Raw genomic sequence first — 12,465 nt, 5'->3', positions numbered from 1 at the left:
GGGGGGGGGGGTGGGGGTGGGGGGGGGTGGGCAGAGAGAGGGAGAGAAATAGAGTCCCAAGCAAGCTCCTCACTGTAAGTGCAGAGCCTGACGTGGGCCTCAAACTCACAAACCATGAGATCATGACCTAAGCCAAAGTCAGATGCTTAACCTACTGAACTACCCAGTGCCCCGGCAATATGGTACTTCTGCCCACAAGCCATCCCCAAGAGCTTTGAGCAGAGAAGCAGGTCCAGGCCCTTGAGGACAGGCACCTCCAGGATGCAGTGAAAGGGGCAGGTCAGCATCCCACCCTCAGCCTCCAAGCCCCCTGCCTCTCTCTGCCCACTTCTGTGGGCTCCAACAGCATCTGGCCTCCTGCCACATTCTGCCAGCCTTTCTGATTCCATGGCCCTGCCTGCATCTCTGCTTGCTCCTGTGCTCATTTTCTGCCTCTTCATGCTCCCACCCCTGCCATAGGAGGTGCTAGTGCTTCAGTCTCTCCTCTCTCTGTCCCTAACTGACCATGTCCACCCCTCGGCTCTCACCTACCCCTCTGGCACAGGGTGACTCCCAATGTCCATCCCCAGCTGCCCTCTTTCGGCACCTCCTGTCCCCTGTTCACAGAGCTAGTCAATTGTGCAAATCTTTCTTAGGTGCAGTTGCGAGGCTCTTGGCTCCTCCCAGGACACGCTGTCATCTCAGACTCAACATGTGGAAAGTGGAAGTTACTCATTTTCCTCCTCAAGTCAGCTCTTCCTTCTGACTTGTCTATTCCTGGATGTGACATCCTCATTCTTAAAATTATCCAGGTCTGAAACTTCCTTCAGGCTTTTTCTCTTTCCTTTCCTTCACCCTCAACCTCCATCCGAGCTCAAGATCTTGTCATTCCTTCCTTTAAAATGTGTCTTGCATGTGTTTCTTTCCTGTTGATCCCTACTGTTGCCGAGAGTCTAGTTCAGACCTTCATCATCTCATGTCATGACAAGGGCTTCTGGCTGACCTCGCTCCCCACCAATGATTCATGTAATGGCTCTAGGAATAAGTTTACTAAAAATTTCTCTGCTGATGGTATCATTCTGATACTCAAACATTTTCAGTTCATCCCTATCAACAAGCCTGGCAATCTTCTCTCACTTACCAGTCAAAATAATTGGGCATGTCAGAAATAATCATTCACTGGCCTACTAGAAACTTCCTGGCTTTCCATTGCTCACAATAATCCTTAATATGACTTAGACACACAGACTTACAAACACATACGCACTCTGCCTTGGTAATTCCTACTCATTTTTCTGAGCTCAGCTCACTGACCAGAAAGGGTTAGGGTACTTCATACTTGTCTTAAAACCCTTACCATTATTATAATTTAACTGTGTAATCAACAATTTCATGTTACTCTTCCCTACTAGAATACAAATTTCATAAGGTCAAGACTGGATTGGTCTTGTTCAGACAGACCTCTCTCCTTGCCTGATGTATGGGAGACATTTAGTAAATATTTGCTGGATGGATGAATGAACTACCATTTATTGAGCACCAGGGTCTCTGTCAGGTTCTTCATCTCACAATAGCCTGTTTGATATTATTTCCACTCCAGAGAAACCTACAACATCAAAGGTCATAGCCATTATAGTCAAGAAGCCATCAGCACCCTGACTAAACAGATCTTCCACCACTGGCCAAACACACCTTGTACTTTCTCAATGCCCTGCCTCTCTGGCTTTGCCTCCCCCTGAAGCATCCCTTCTCTCTTAATCTGCTGAAATCCTAGCCACCTGTTAAGGTCCTGTCTCAAAAGAGGCTTCTGCTACCTTCTCATCTGGCATTAAATACTTATACTCGATTGGAACATGGGCCCTGGAATCAGCCACTGGATTTGACACTAGATTTGAATTCTAACTACTCCCCCACTTACAACCTAGTGACTTTGACCAAGTGACTTAAGCTCAGTTTCCTTATGTACAATATCATATTAAGTACCTTCCTTGTGATATTTAAATGAGACCAGGTGTTTGGAGGGTTGAAGTCAGAGCCTTGTTTATAGAAGGGGCTAAAGCAAGATTAGGTCTTCTCATTCTACCCTTGTTTCTCCTTCTCCTTGTTCTCTCCTTTTACTTCTCTTCGAAGTCTACTCTGATTCCTATTCCCATTCCATGGACTCATAGTTACCTACCAGGCCTGCCCACACCATCAGGGAACTCACCAAACCTCCTTACAGCATTAATATCAGTGATCATTAGCAACATCTGCCATTAGTCATTGGTAGAACACTCCACATGGCCCATCTGTGTATGCTCCTTCTGTTTGCCATGTGGCAGCAGAAGGGATACATCATTCTTCACCCACCTCTGCACCTCAAATCTGTGAGTTCTTCTGCACTAGAACCTTGCAAAAGGTCCTCAGGAACCCAAGTCAGGTCCCAGGTCTCCCGGTAGGAAAATATCGAATGAAAGTTGAGTATGAAGGGATTCAGAGGCTTGGTTTTCAAGGTAGGTAGTGGCCTGCTAATGTTGCACTATCATTCAACTTAGTGGGGATTCTCATAGGGGAAGGTAATGGGAAAGGCAAGTTTACAATGTTGATTATGTGCTCTGTGCCAAGTCCTGTGCTTGACAATTTACATACATCGGCATCCTTAACAAGCCCACTAGGGGAGGTAGACCACATTATCTCCATTTTAGCTCCACTGAGGGGGTAAGAAAGGCTTTCTAGCGGTGGCCACTTCCTTGTTGTCTCCTCATACTTTTAGAAAAGTTTTTAAAAAATCATCACCACTAGATAACTCTCCAAGAGAATCAAGGTTGTAATACTCCAATCTACCTAAGGTAGACCCCATGGGGAGAACCCCCAGAAGGAAAAGAGGCTATTTCTTTTGTTTGGGCAAAGGCATTATGGCCATTAAGAGGTAGATTTAACATCCAATTTTCCCCAGACCCCTCAGCCCTACACAACACTTTGATCAACCTGACAAAGCTAAGCAAGCCCAGTGCTGAACACGGCAGTCCACATGGTGTAGCAGGTGATGCAGCTAATTCATCAAGGAAGCTGATTGCATTTTTGGCTTCCAACAGATTATTATAAGCAGCCAATAGGAAAAGGAATTTTTTTTTAATAATAAAAAATCACTTGGGCCCCAGAACCTGCTGTGTTGTGTGTGCATATTTCCAAAGCACTTAGAATGTATGAGAGGTGTTATTTAAGGCAATAAATAACAACATTTATAGGCTTTCCTGGAGAGTGTGATCATCTTTGTATAATCCCCTGAAACTGTTCTCAGCGTGGATGTCCACGTTGGGGAACAGGTCTCTCAGAGTCTGAAGGTGGGTCCTGATGGAGGGTGGGCCCCATGGTTTGCAGATCTGAGCTCCCCAAACAGGCTCCCTTTGGACCTGCTGCTGGGCTGAAAACCCACTCCCCTCAATGCCTCCCACCAAAGGGGAAATATTTTAGCGCTTCTTTAGTCATTAACACTATAAAGATAAATCAACTAGCTTTTTTCCATGATGGTTAAGTTCCTGGGAGGCCCAGAAGCAATGGGAATTTGGACTGGAAGGAGGAGTCTGAAGGACAATGTGGCAGGAGGAGAAGAGGGTCAGATTTGATGGGCACAATAAGGACATGCTTCCATAGACAGAGAACAAGGGAGGAGAGGAGATGAGGGTATAAGCCTGAAATCTTCACACCCTATTACTGGCTTCTGGAATCAGCCCTGTCAGCTTCCTCATCCAGTGGCTGTCTCCTTTCTCACCCCAGCTCAGCCTGGCCCTGGGCTTTCCTCCAACTTCAACTATTTCTTGTCAAGTCCAACCATCAATCTTTTCCTCAATCTCAAAAACCATCCCACATCCTCTCCAGTGAGCATCCTTTCTTGTTAAAGGTTTTTAACAATTAAACAATTAAATATCATGTTCAATTATGTTCCACTCAAGATGTGAGCCTATCTAATCATCTTGAAGGATCCTTAGGGCTCTCTGATTATGAGAAACCAAGAGCCTCTTCGGGAAGACTTCATCCTAAAGGAGATGCAGGAGACATGAAGAGATGACTCTCTTGGAATCAGAAGAGCAGAGTGATTCTGCACCCAGACCTACATCTGTTCCCCAGAATTCATGCCCGGGCTCTGGGGCATGGAGCCTGTTGTAAGAGAGGAAGTCATCATGATGGTGATGATAATGACAGTAATGATGGTGGTGGTTATCATGAAACAGAGCTTCACTAGTATCTGCACTGGGCTTAGGGAGGTATTAGCGTGGTAGCATGGGACATGGGGCTACTACAACCTTGGGTTGGTGGGAGCCGCATTAGAGGCCTTCATCCTGTGTGGACACAAGTGGACTTCAGCAGCAGCTCTAGATGAAGGCCATGAGGAAAATGTCTGACCCACCTCAGAGGGATCACAAGGTCCAGACTGTGGAAGCCTTGTTATACCTGTGAAACATTCTCTGTGGACTCCCAGAACCATTTAGGAGGTACAGGAAGGAGGCTGGAATTACCAAAGAATGAGAGGGTGCAGTGGTAGAGAAATCCTGATGGTGCTATTTCTTCCCCCCACCCCACAGCATGCCTTGGCGAGTTAGGTATCTGACTTTTGAAGGTAGAGTGTGCCTTAAGGAATTTTGTAGTTGCTCCTACTCACAACTCTGTCTTTATACAAAGATAGTTTTTTTTTTTTTTTTTTTTTAAGAAAGCTGTTGGGAAACCCTCGGCAAAGGCTCTAAAGGAAAAATGGGATATGTTTTCCCTTTACCCAAAAGCATCACACAACACTCACCAGCTTCCGGACCCACATTGACACCTTCTTGGCAAAACCCAGAGAAGAGTCAGCTCATGGTACAAATGTTCAAACATTTTCTTTACCATAAAATCATAATGTTTCCCAGATGTGGCGTGGTGGGAGTGGGCGCTCAATCAATATAGATGGAATTAGTTCATTACAGGCTCAATGATCTCAGTTCCTAAAATTGTGGGGTAGCTTATAAAAATAAAACTCTTCTCACTAGCTGGTGGTTTCTAAGTTTCACCAAGATGATGCTGGTTGTGAGGGATCGGTTTCAGGTTTAGACTCAGGCTCCCATTGTCTAATTAGACACCACCAATCTCAGCATGAAACTCTGCACTATGGTTAGAAAACAAGGAATAAAAAGAGTATTTAGCTTCAGTGAGAGACCTTCCCTCCTCTTACCCTTTGGAATGCCCACAACCCAAATTATCTGTGATGAGGTCAACATAACCTTGTTTCCTCTGCATTTCCTCCCCCTTTCTGGGGGCACTGCTTGCCCACTCTGTGTCGGGTGTGTCTCCCTGAGAGCCGAAGGGAAGGGAACCAAACACCACAAGAAAACTATTCTGCTGTTGTCACCCGCGCATCTTTGAATAGCTCTTACTCTTCCTGCCTCTCCATTTCCTACTGAAACCTCTAGTCAGAAAGGACTCTGGGGCCTTTTCTCCTGTCTTCTGTGCTCCCAGACATGTCATTCACCTGTATTCGGTGACCATGCCAAAGGATAGCTTGGGGGGCCTTCAGCCTCATCTTCCATCAACCTCTCCAAACCCACCTCCGATTTTAAAAAGAGACTATTACTGGCCAAGGACAAGTGGTATTTCATCATTGAGACATAAACAGCATCTTTACCAAATGTCTACTCTTACTGATCTGATACATATACTGTGAAACAAAACAAAGCAGCGTTCCACACAAATGTTCCTTCAAGACAAGGCCCTGGACCCATTTCTAACCAGATCCTCAGATCTTGGGCAAATCTCTCATCCTGCACAACAAACATACTTCTGCTCTAGCATAACACTTCACTCCTTTATGTAACTCGACCCTTGGTCTGCCTACTAGTCCAATCCCCAAAGGAGGTGGGAATATTATGTCCTATTTTCTTCAAGCCTTTTCATCGTTATTGCTATTGTCGAAGAGAAGAAAATAGTACCCTCTGTCAACCATTCCAGTGGCATCTCCCACAATTCATTTGACATATACCTTTCAGTTCACTTGTCAAACATATATTGCCATATTTGCAAACATATATTTATATCCATAATAAAAATACTGTTTTATGTGGCTTTAAATTTACCGATATGGGATCATAATGTAAATTTCATGCCACAGCTTGATTTTTTTCTGTCATTATTATACGTTTATATTAATAAAAACGGATGTCTTTCATTCCATTTCACTGAGAGTATAATCCCAACATGCTACATTTCATCTACCCAATCGCATACTGTTGGTTCATTTAAATGGACTACATTTATTTTTCCTATTAAAAGTGGAACAGAGAGACTGGTGCTTCCAGTCAAGCTAACGTGCCATGGACTGGATTTGCATTCCTGCCTGAAACAACTAAATACTAAAAAAATTGTATGAAACAGTAACTTTGAAGACATTAAACATCTGGCAATGAAGGGAGTCATCCCTGGGAGATGGGAAACAACGAGGTGAGCCTGAAGACTGTCCCAGCATACTGCTTTGAAAGCATTCCAAGCACAGAGAACTCTCTGATTTGAGGAGATGAAGCAGGGTCCTGCGTACAAAAGTGGCCAGAGTTCATAGGGCAGAGCCCAGGAGAGGGAACTCTGGAGATCTGCAGAGGGCTCACCTGAGTCCTCAGCAGAGAAGTGATTGGTAAATGCATATAAGGAAACTACCATAGGCCAGGAAAGAACCACCAAGAGGATTAGAAGGAACAGTGCTCAGTGATTATACAGGGCTTATAATAGTATCAGTTCCCCCTAGCCACACTGGAAAATCTTATAATTCATGGGCCATTGGGTTGAATATTCAGAAGAGTCTTGCTGCAGTATTGGGGAGTAACTATCTTTAAATTAAACACTGCCCCAGTCCCATCTAACAAATCTTAAAAGCACAACAAGAAAGCATTAATCTGTGTCAAAGTAGCTTAACTGCATCCTAGGAAAAAAAATCAAGAACATTTAACTAGATCTCAAACTATCTGGCACCCAATAAGGTAAAATTGACAATGTCTGCCTTTCAATAAAAAGTTATCAGGCATCCATATCTTAGGTCATCAGGGAATTGCAATCTACAAGAATGACCAAAATCCAAAACACTGACAACATCAAATGGTGGCAAGAATGTGGAGCAATTGGAATTCTCATTCATTGCTGGTAGGCATGCAGTGTGGTACAGCCACTTTAGAAGACACTTTGTTGGTGTCTCACAAACTTAAACACACTCTTACCATATGATCCACCAATTATGCAGCTTGGTATTTACCCAAAGGAGTTGAAAACATGCCCACACAAAAACCTCGGACTTGGGTATTTATAGGAGCTTTACTCAGAACTGCCAAAACTTGGAAGCAACCAAGATGTCTTTCAGTAGGTAACCAACAAAACTATGGTCTATCCAGACAATGGAATATTAGTGCTAAAAAGAAATGAGCTATCAAGCCATGAAAAGACATGGAGGAACTGTAAATTCACATTAAGAATCGAGTCTTAAATGACTACATACTGTATGATTTCAAAAATATAATATTCTGGGGGTGGCTGGGTGCCTCAGTCGGTTAAGCATCCAACTTCAGCTCAGGTCCTGATCTCAGGTTCACAAGGAGTTCAAGCCCTGTGTCGGGCTCTGTGCTGACTGCTCAGAGCCTGGAGCCTGCTTCAGATTCTGTGTCTCCATCTCTCTCTGCCCCTCCCCTGCTTGTCTCTCTGTCTCTCTCTCTTTCTCAAAAATAAATAAACATTAAAATAAATAAATAAATAAATAAATAAATAAATGTGTGTACACACACACACACACACACACACACACACACACAGTGTTCTGGAAAAGAGAAAACTATGAAGACAGCAGAAAGATCAGTAGTTGCCAGAGGTTAGGGTCAGAAGAAGGGAAAAATCATCAGTGCACAGAGGATTTTTATGGCAATGAGACTACTCTGTGTGGTACCATATGATGGATATATGCCATTGTACGTTTGTCCAAACCCATATAATGCGTAACAGTAAGAGAGAACCAGCTAAGAGTAAACTATGGACTTCAGGTGATTATGCTGTGTCTGTGCAGGTTCATTAGTTGGAACAAATGTACCCCTCTGGGGGAGGACGCTAATAATGAATGGGGGAGGCTATGCATGCATGAGGGCAGATGGTATAGGGGAAATTTCTGTATTTTCTTCTCAATTTTTTGTTAACATAAAATTGCTCTACAAAATAAAGTCTATCAAAAACAGTTACCAAGCATGAGAAGCAACAGAAAAATCTGGCTCATAATGAGGAGGTAAATCAATCAATTGAAACTGAGCCAGGACTGACATAGATGTTAGAATTAGTAGACAAGAATGTTAAAACAGCCTTTATAATTGTATTCCATATGTTCAAAAAGCCAGAATAAGAAAAAAACCTATGGGAGATAGTGAATATGTGGAATAAAGACATGGGAAAGGCCCATATCAAAACTTTATAGATGAACACTCCAAGGTATTAGATAAAAATACACCAGATGGGGTTAGTATGAAATTAGAAATTGAGAGGCGCCTAGGTGGCTTAGTTGGTTAAGCATCTGACCTCACCTCAGGTCATGATCTCATGGTTCGTGAGCTCAAGCCCTGTGTCAGGCTCTGTCCTGATAGCTCAGAGCCTGGAGCCTGCTTTGGATTCTGTGTCTCCCTCTCTATCTACCCCACTCCCACTTTCACTCTGTCTCTCTTTGTCTCTAAAAAAAAGAATAAACGTTTAAAAAAATTTTAATTAGAAATTAAAGAATAAAATATTAGACTAGTGATAAACACTATCAAAATGGAACACAAATAGAAGACTCATAACGTGAATGAGGCATCAGTGAACTGCAGAATTCCAAGTAGCCTAATATACATATAACTGATAGAACTAGATGCTCCAAAGGAGAGCGGTGGGTGTAAAAAAAGTTGAAGAAATAATGGTAACAATTTTTCTACATTTGATAAAGAAACTCAGTGAGACCCAAGCATAGGAAACATGAAGACAATAGCACCAAGGCACATCATAACCCAGTTGTTCAAAACTAGTGATACAAGGAGAATCATAAAAGCAGTCAGAGAAAAAAGATACCTATGTACAAAGGAACAGAAATAGATACCTCAAATGTTTTGAAGAAAACAACGCAAGTAAGAAGACAGTGGAACAACATCTTCAAAGCACTGGGTAAAAATCTCTCTCCAATATGGAGGAAAAATACAAACATTTCCAGTCAATGATAAGCCAAAGGAATTCATCAACAGCTGATACACACCACAAGAAATGTTAAAGGTCACCCTTCAGGAAGAAGGAAAATGATATCAGATGGAAATCTGTATCGACACAAAGGAATGAAGAACAATGGAAGTAATAACCTTGTGGGTAAAACACATAGGATCTTTTCCTTATGAAAATCTCTTTAAAAGCTAATTAAGTTGCTAATGCATAGAATCGGTGAATCACTACACTGTACCCCTCAAACTAACATTACACTGTATGTTAATTATACCAGAATTAAAGAAAATGTTTTAAAAAAGTAATTGTTTAAACAACAGTAATGATCATATAACGAGCAGTTTATAATATATACAGAGGTAAAACATATGACAAAATAGCACACAATATAGAAGGGGAAAATGGAAGTATAGGTGGAAGTCTCTTACACTACATGGGAAGTGGTGTGCTATTACCCACAGGAAAGTATGCTAGGTTAGAAATGTGTGCTATAAACTCTAAAGAAACCACTGTAATAACAAAACAAACAGTTATAGCTAAAAAGCCAGTAAAATATATAAAGTAGAATATTTAAAAATAATTAAATCAAAAGAAGTCTTCAAAAGAAAAAGGAAAAATAATGCAACGGATGGGACAAACAGCAATCAGGTTGGTAGATTTAAACTTAACTCTATCAGGGGCGCCTGGGTGGCGCAGTCGGTTAAGCGTCCAACTTCAGCCAGGTCACGATCTCGCGGTCCGTGAGTTCGAGCCCCGCGTCAGGCTCTGTGCTGATGGCTCAGAGCCTGGAGCCTGCTTCTGATTCTGTGTCTCCCTCTCTCTCTGCCCCTCCTCCGTTCATGCTCTGTCTCTCTCTGTCCCAAAAATAAATAAACGTTGAAAAAAAAAATAAAATAAAACAAACTTAACTCTATCAATACTCACATTAAGTAAGGTCTAACAACTCCAACTGAAAGGCAGACAGAGTACAGCATGGAGAATATAGTCAGTGATATTGTAGTAGCATTGTATGGTGACAGATGGTGGCTACACATGTGGTGAGCACAGCACAATATATAGAAATGTCGAATCACTATACTGTATATGTGCAACTGAAGTAACATTGCGTGTCAACTATACTTCCAAAAAAAAAAAAAAAAAAAAGCAGATCTTTAGTGGGATTAAAAAACAAGATCCATCAACATGCTGCTTACTAGAAACTGACTTTAAATATAATGAGAAAAACAGGTTTAAAATAACGTATTATTCCTTCATTATTATTTCATGGAAAAGGTATTATCATGTGAACACCAATCAAAACAGAAATGGAAGACCTATATTAACAGACAAAGCAGACTTCACTGCAAAGAATGTTAACAGGGGTAAAAAGAAAAAAAAGAAAAAAAGGACATCATTATAAATGGGTCAGTTTTTATAGAGGACATAATTTTAATATGTATGCACCTAATGACAGAAAGTTAAAATATATGAATCCAAAACTGAAAGAATTGTAGGCAAATCTGTAATTCTAATGGGAAATCTCATCCCCTTTGCAATAGTTGATAGAATATAAGAAAGTTACTACTATCAAGCACCTCAAACTAACTTTTATAGAACACTCCAGCCAACAAAAGTGCATTCAAGTGCATGTGGAAAATTTACAAAGACAGACTGTATTCTGGACCATAAAACAAATTTCAACAGATGTGAAGATTTAAGTCAATCAACATATTAGTTATTAGGGAAATACAAATGAAAACTACAATGAGGTTTCCATCTATTTGAGTGACTAAAATTTAAAAAATCGACCATACAATGCACACCAAGTGTTTGAAAGAATGTGGAGAAACTGGACTTCTCATACACTGCTGTTGTAAATGTTAAATTATACAATCATTCTCAAAGACTGCTTGGAAACTCCTTAAAAAGTTAACCATATAAAAGAATATCCAGTGGGAAAAAGACAGTCTCACTGACAAATGGTGCTGGGAAAATTGGATGACGACATGCAAAAAAATGAAACTGGGAACACTTCCTTACACCATCACAAAAAATAACTTCAAAATGGATTAAAGACCTAAATGTGAGACCTGAAACCATAAAAATCCTAGAAGAGAGCACAGGCAGTAACTTCTCTGACATCAGCCATAGCAACTTCTTTCTAGGTATGTGTCCTGAGGCAAGAGAAACAAAAGCAAAAATAAACTATTGTGACTACATCAAAATAAAAAGCTTGTGCATAGCAAAGGAAACCATCAACAAAACTAAAAGATGACATAGATAATGGGAGAATACGTTTGCAAATGACATATAAAACTCAACAACCAAAAAAACAAATAATCCAACTGAAAATGGGTGGAAGACATGAACAGACATGTCTCCACAAATGACTTCCAAATGGCCAATAGACACATGAAAAGATGCAAACCATAACTTGTCAGGGAAATGCAAATCAAAACTACAATGTGCTACTACCTCACACCTGACAGAATGGCTAAAATCAAAACCACAAGAAACAATTCATGTTGGTGAGGATGTGGAGAAAAAGGAACTCTCGTGTACTGCTGGTGGGAATGCAAACTGGTGCAGCCACTGTGGCAAATAGTATGGAGGTTCCTCAAAAAGTTACAAATAGAACTATCTTATGATCCAGCAATCACACTACTGGGTATTTACCCCCAAAATATAAAAACACTAATTCAAAGGGATACATGCACCCCTATGTTTATAGTAACATTATTTACAATAGCCAAGAACTGGAAGCAGCCCAAGTGTCCACTGACTGATGGACAAAGAAGACGCGATGTGTGTGTGTATACACACACACAGACACACACACACATATACATACAATGGAATATTATTCAGCCATAAAGAAGAACTAAATCTTGCTCTTTGCAACAACATGTACGGAGCTACAGTATTATGCTAAGTGAAGTAAGTCAGTCAAAGAAAGACAAGTACTATATGATTTCACCCAAGAAACAAAACACCAAGCAAAAAGAAGAGAGAAAGAGAAAGAAAAAGAAAGAGAGAGAAAGACAAAGAAACAGACTCAACTATATAGAACAAACTTAGGGTTACCAGGGGGTAGGTCAGTGGGAGGATGAGTTTAACAGGTGATGGGGATTAAGAAGTGTACTTGTTGTGATGAGCACCAGGTGTTGTATGGAATTGTACAATCACCATATGTACACCTGAAACTAATATAACACTATGTTAGCTGGAATTAAATAAAAACTTAAAAAAAAAAAAAAGTTAATCATATACCTACCATATTATCCAGTCATTTCACTCCTA

This window comes from Herpailurus yagouaroundi, unplaced genomic scaffold, assembly GCF_014898765.1.
Source record: "Herpailurus yagouaroundi ecotype Mexico unplaced genomic scaffold, PumYag 161, whole genome shotgun sequence".
In the NCBI taxonomy this organism is placed as follows: domain Eukaryota; kingdom Metazoa; phylum Chordata; class Mammalia; order Carnivora; family Felidae; genus Herpailurus; species Herpailurus yagouaroundi.
The sequence above is the reverse complement of the archived record's forward strand: the minus strand, read 5'-3'. Positions refer to the sequence as shown.